This window comes from Vulpes lagopus, chromosome 2 (assembly GCF_018345385.1).
Source record: "Vulpes lagopus strain Blue_001 chromosome 2, ASM1834538v1, whole genome shotgun sequence".
Classification (NCBI taxonomy): domain Eukaryota; kingdom Metazoa; phylum Chordata; class Mammalia; order Carnivora; family Canidae; genus Vulpes; species Vulpes lagopus.
Window position 1 is genome coordinate 58,730,204 of NC_054825.1, and position 6,000 is coordinate 58,736,203.

Here is a 6,000-nt window from a genome sequence, read left to right on the forward strand (position 1 = left end):
GAAGGGTATTATGCTGAGTGAGATAAGTCAATCGGAAAAGGACAAACATTATATGGTCTCATTCATTTGAGGAATATAAAAATTAGTTAAAGGGAAAAAAGGGAAAGGAGAGAAAATGAGTGAAAATATCAGTGAGGGTGACAAACATGAGAAACACCTAACTGTGGGAAATGAATAAGGGGTAGTGGAAAGGGAGGTGGGCGGGGGATTGGGGTGACTGGGTGATGGGCACTGAGGGGGGCACTTGGTGGGATGAGCACTGGGTGTTATGCTATATGTTGGCAAATTGAACTCCAATAAAAATTTAAAAAGCAACAGATCTCTTCAGCTGCTATTAATAAATGATACTGGCAATGAAAACAAACAAACAAACAAACAAATGTGGGTAACATTGGGGAAGGTGCAGGGAGGAGGGATAGCAGGACTCCCCGGGAAAACCTCCAAGCGGTTTTAGTCCTGGCTGCATCCTCTGCTGGTGGGGCAGGGTTGCAGCTGCGGGCAGAACAGAAATGCTCATTACTAATTACCTGCATTTATATAGTCACTTCTTAGTTTTTCTAGGTTGGTTTTGTTTTTTTGTTTTGTTTTGTTTTTTGTGGCTTCTTTGGTTGACTAACATCCCCGAAATATTTGAAGCCAATCACAATGCTTAAAATATAACAAGAATGATAGAAACAAAGACGACGACAGCACGTGAATTAAAAACAGACAAAAAAAAAAAAGATGAAGAAAAGGAAACAGAGGTGGGAAACGAATGCAGCCAAGATGAGGCTGGAAGACACACATTCCACAAAGTCCTATCGCTGTTCCCGGGGGTCACTGTCACCTGGTCAGGGAAGAGCACTGCAGACTGGTGGCCCTGAGACACCACCCGCCTCTTCTACACCCCCTTCTCTTCCCTTCCTTCCCTCCACAAATGTTTATGATGCCAGCAGCTGGCACAACGCGGGAGCACAAGGCAAGCTGGGCACAGGCCCGACCCTTGTGAAGCTCACAGCTGAAGGCCCGCTGCTTTGCTCTCTCACTGTAACTCTTCGCCAGGCACATCCATCCAGTTTATGGAAGAGTCAGGTAGACCTTTTCCCACATCCTCGTAATCCAGAGTGACAGCTTGGCTCACAGAGAAGCAGCTGACTCAGCAATGTGGCAAGAGTGAAAAGCGCATTGCCTCAGAGGGTCGGAGGAGTGATCAGCACTTCTCCCTCAGGTGCCTTTAGGAGCTGTGTGTCTCTGGGTAAGTCCCTTCACTTCGCTGGGCCTCCACCTCCCGGTGGATGGAGGTGATCGTCCCCGCCCTGCCTATCTCACAGTGCGGTGCAGGCAGTTCAACATCACGGACCATCTGGTTCTTCAGTTGCTCAGAGACATCATGCCACACACACGGCTCTAAGCTACAAAAAGTCTTAACAAAGTGACTGTTGCTTTGCCGATCAGTCCGTAGGACACCAGAATTTGCCATTTCTCACCCAGTTTTGAGGCCATCCTATAGACCCTGACTCTCCAGGATAAGACTCCCTGCCTGGAGGCAAGCCAGCTAGGAGCAAGGGGGAACGCATGCAGCTCCGACCGTTCCCCAAGTTTCAGTCCTGTGTAGTCAACACATTGTTCAGACACCGCGTGGGGTGATTACGAGGCCCGCAGGCTGCCGGGGCCGCCCCGAATGTCTTACACAACAACAGCTCCTCGGTGGAGACGGCTGGGAATGAGAGCATGGGAAAGTCCACTCCAGAACCGCATGAGCCTTCTTCCTAAACACGTACATTGTCTCATTCTCACTTGGTTATTGGCCAGATTAAAAGGAAGATCAGCTTGCCATGTAGCCTTTGATGTGAAACTGCTTAGATAATGTTTCCTTTGGCCATTTATCTATGTAGCAAGGAGGAACCTGAAACCAGCCTGGCCCGGGCCCCCTTCCTGCTGGAGCGTGAGCGCCTCTTAATGGTTTCAAGGTCTTTGAGCCTGGCTTTTTTGGTTTGTTTCTCAAAGGCAGGTCCCTGTCCCTCCTCTCCCTCTCATGAAATACATGTTACTTATCAAGTGGGCTCGAGGTGCCTCATTTCTTCTACGGCGTGGTTTCCCCAGTCTGTTTTCAGAGATGTGCAGTGGGCTTCATATTTTATATTATGAACAGCATAAAAAAGTACTCCAAGCCCAAACACTCCTGAGCTGCAAAGAATAGAGACTCCTCCAGTCCCTACCCTATCTGGAGTCAAATGCAGTGATTCCAGGACCTTAGGAAGTCCTCTCTCCTTCCAGTTCCAAGTAGAAATGTCCAATTTATGGAAGGATAGTGTAGAACGTTTCTCAGTTCCTCTTGGTTGGTGACCTACAGGGAGAACTTTTCAAAGATTCCCATGAGGGTAGCCAAGTAACAATGAACAAGAGCCCATAGTCCCTCTTTAGTTTGCCAAAGCTTGGCAAGCCCAAGGGAAGGGGCTGTATGTTGAACAGCTGAGATCCCAGTCTCCACTTCCCAAGTTAGGTTCATTCATAAACAACACAGAATTCGAGTAAAATTGGATAAATTCCAGATGCCACTTGTTAGTACAATTAGCTCATGCTCCCCAGTGGCCCAGAGGGAGGTGTGATGCCCACAAACACTCCCAGAGCCTGCAACAACGGCCACTCCCAGCCCTTAATTGTGTGTGCTAAAAGAAATGCTGTGCCCTCCCTGCCGAGGGGTGGTGGGGACAAGAGCTTGTCAGACAAAGGCTGGGGACTATGACTGTGTGTGTGTGTACTGGTGTCCACCCATCACATGTCTACTCTTTTAAGTTCAGATCTGACACACTCTAATTCCAGGAATTGGAGTTAGGAACTGTTAATAACAGTTATGTTAGTAACATAAAGAGCTTCTCCAATGGACAAAGGAAAGAGAATTCTAGAGTATTCCAGTGCTCACTAGCTGTGTGCCCTTGAAAAATTAGTTAACCTCAGTTTCCTTACATGGAAAATGGGGCAATAAAATTACCTACCTCACACAGTTATCATGAGAATGGAATAAGAAAATGTGCGTAAAATGCTTAATAATGTCCATTGTAAGAGCTCAAAAAATGGTAGCCCTTAATAAAAAATGAATAAATAAACCAGTATTCAAGAGACCTATAGTCCCATAGAGACAGTAAATTTCACAGTCCCTTGGGTTTGGCCCAGCACATCCGTGGCTTGGGTTCCTATGCAGAAGCCAGGAAGGAGGACACCTGCACAGTGGTGGCTTTAAATAAATGGTGGGATTGGAATCAGGAACTCTGGTGAACGCTGGAAGGTTGGCAGGTTATAATCTGGTTCTGTGCCCAGTTAGTTCTGCTCCGCCTGTTCTGGCACTGAGATCTAGAGATTTCCCAATACAGATGGTGTCCTGGTTCCCATTTGTTTAAAAGAACTTGTAGCAAGTCGGGACAAGTTGGGGAAGGAGGCAAACGCTAACTTAGAAGATGCTTATGCCACCTTGTGCAGAACAAGTGTTTGCTATGTTTATGTTATTATTACAATAATATTATTGTGGTTATCATTGCTACTGAGCTCAGAGAACCCGGCGGTGTTTTTGCCTAGGTGTAGGGGAGAGAATCACCTGTCTGTTTGAATACTTCGATTAAAGCCAAGGTTCTCAGGAAGGGGATGGTGACACCTTTAGAAGAATAACGTTGTGGGAAGACATCGCCTCTCCCCAAAACTACAAACTGTGATTCCGCAATGGGGCGTTTTCAGGGGAGTGGGGGCAGCTCTGGCCCAGACGTTGAGAACAAGAACCCTCCCCTAAGCAAGGGCCTTGGTAAAACCAGCTAAGCCAAAGGACCACAGAGAATAAAACTGAAAAATGCCCAGAACACTTTCTTCTGCTGCCTGTTTGTTCTGTTTTATTCCCACAAGAAACTGTTATTCTTACAAACTAGCTTGCCCACAAGAAGAATTGATAACCTTAAAAAACCCAGGGAAAATAAAACCACCTTGGAAACTCATTCAATCCCAAGGGCCACAATGATCCAGGATTCTGATTTGGCTTTTTTTTTTCATTTCTCGCTCAAAGATAACAAATAAACTAATGCGCAAAGCCACATGCATATTGGAAACACTTGTCCTTTATTTTTTTCCACTTACCCTCAGCGATATCAAGGACTTCGTAACAAATTAGCTTGTCAGGAATTCTTTTCAGGAAACTAAACCACAATTTTAGTCTTGTCTATTCAACACATTGTTCAGAAATGTTTTGGTAACCTTTAAAGCCCTACTCTAGGAGAGAAGTTCCCATACCCTCCAATTAAATTCTTTCCTATTTTGAAGGTCATTAAGACTTTGGAAGATGTGCTGGTACATGAGTTTGAGTCACACATCCATGTCCTCAGCTGAGGAGGTAGGAAGGTCCCCACAGCCACCAAATTGTGCTTGGCCAGGCTCTCCGTGGTCAGGAAGGAAAGTCTGGGAGTGGTGGACACAGCCATCCACCAGGGACGGCTCACTGGTGGGTGGACCTCCATCTGCCATGGTGGATGCCAAGGTATGAACAGATCTGAGGGGATGAGGGCAGAGGACTCACTCTATGGAAAGGCCAGGAAAACCCTAGGTTCTCAGTGCCCTAACCTGCCAGATAGGGTCCTCCCACCCTTATTCAAATCTGGTCATAGCAGGAATCCAACAGATACTTGTACATCCATGTTTTCAGGTGTAGTGTGTCCACCCAATGGTATGTTATCCAGCCTTAAAAAGGAAAGATATTCTGACATAGGCTGCAACGTGGATGAAACTTAAGGACGTTATGCTAAGTGAGAGAAGCAAGGCCCAAAAGAACAAATAATGCCTAGTTCTGCTTATACGAGGTTCTTAAAGAGTCAAGTCCATAGAGACAGAAAGTGGAGTGGTGGTGGCTGGGGTTGGGGGAGGAGGAAATGGGGAGTTATTACGTAATGGGTTCAAAGTGTCAGATGGAAAGGATGAAATGTTCCGAAGATGGATGGTTGTGTTGATAACACAATAAGGAATGTGCTTAATGCCACAGAACGATACACTCAAACATGGTTAACGTGGCACGTTGTATGTCATGCGTATTTTACCACAATAAAGAAAACTCCTGCTCATGAAAAGGTTTGATAAATCCATATGTACTCAGGGGTATACGGCTGATGAGAACTGAGTATTACCTCTCTAGGGACGCTTGCATTTTCGCAGAAGCCTCAGATCAAGGCCTCTTATCCCAGCTGTTAGAAGAGGCCTTGTAAGGGAATGAAAAATAGAGCCTCTCTTCTTGACCATCCTTTTCTCAGACACATAACCTGGCTCTCCTCCCTCAGTAGGGACAGAAATCACTAGAGACCAGGTGTGTTCATGCTTCCCGTGCTGGGTACCCTCCAACTCAAGCCGACTGTCTTCCATCTTTAATTTTTGTTTGGTTTCATTTTCTTTTAGTGAACCCCAAGCTCTTCTTCTTTAGTGACCAAGACGGAATTTGTACCAAATGGTCCCCTTTGCCACCCCACCTGATCCTGAAACTGCGAAACCCATGCTCCCGGTGCTCAGAGCTGCAAAATATTCAGTGTCACCAGGAACTATTCTCCAAAGGGACAATGGTATTTTCCAATGCCTGTTGTTGAAAGTATGGATTTAGCCAGAAAAGGAAGATTTAGACAGGGCTGTATAATGGGATTTTAAGAGTTAAAGGGGACCTTTGAGATTATTCAGTCTAATACCTTCATTTCACAGATGTAGAAAATGAGCCAAAAAAAGAGAAATGACTTCCACACGGTAAACCTTTCAACTCAGATTTCAGGATTTTAGTCCAATGCTTTTTCTCCTCTGCCACCTGGAATAGAATTTTTTGGAAACTTGTTATACTGAATCCCCCATATTACTTTACAGAAGTAAAACATAGCCATTAATTGCAAATGTTTCCAGAAGGGTTCATGCAGCGTCTTTTAATAGAACACATTAGCCCATTAGTACCCACTAAACACATCATCACTCGGTTTACCAGATTAGCTTAAAGAAAGCAGGGTTTGAAGGGCAAGT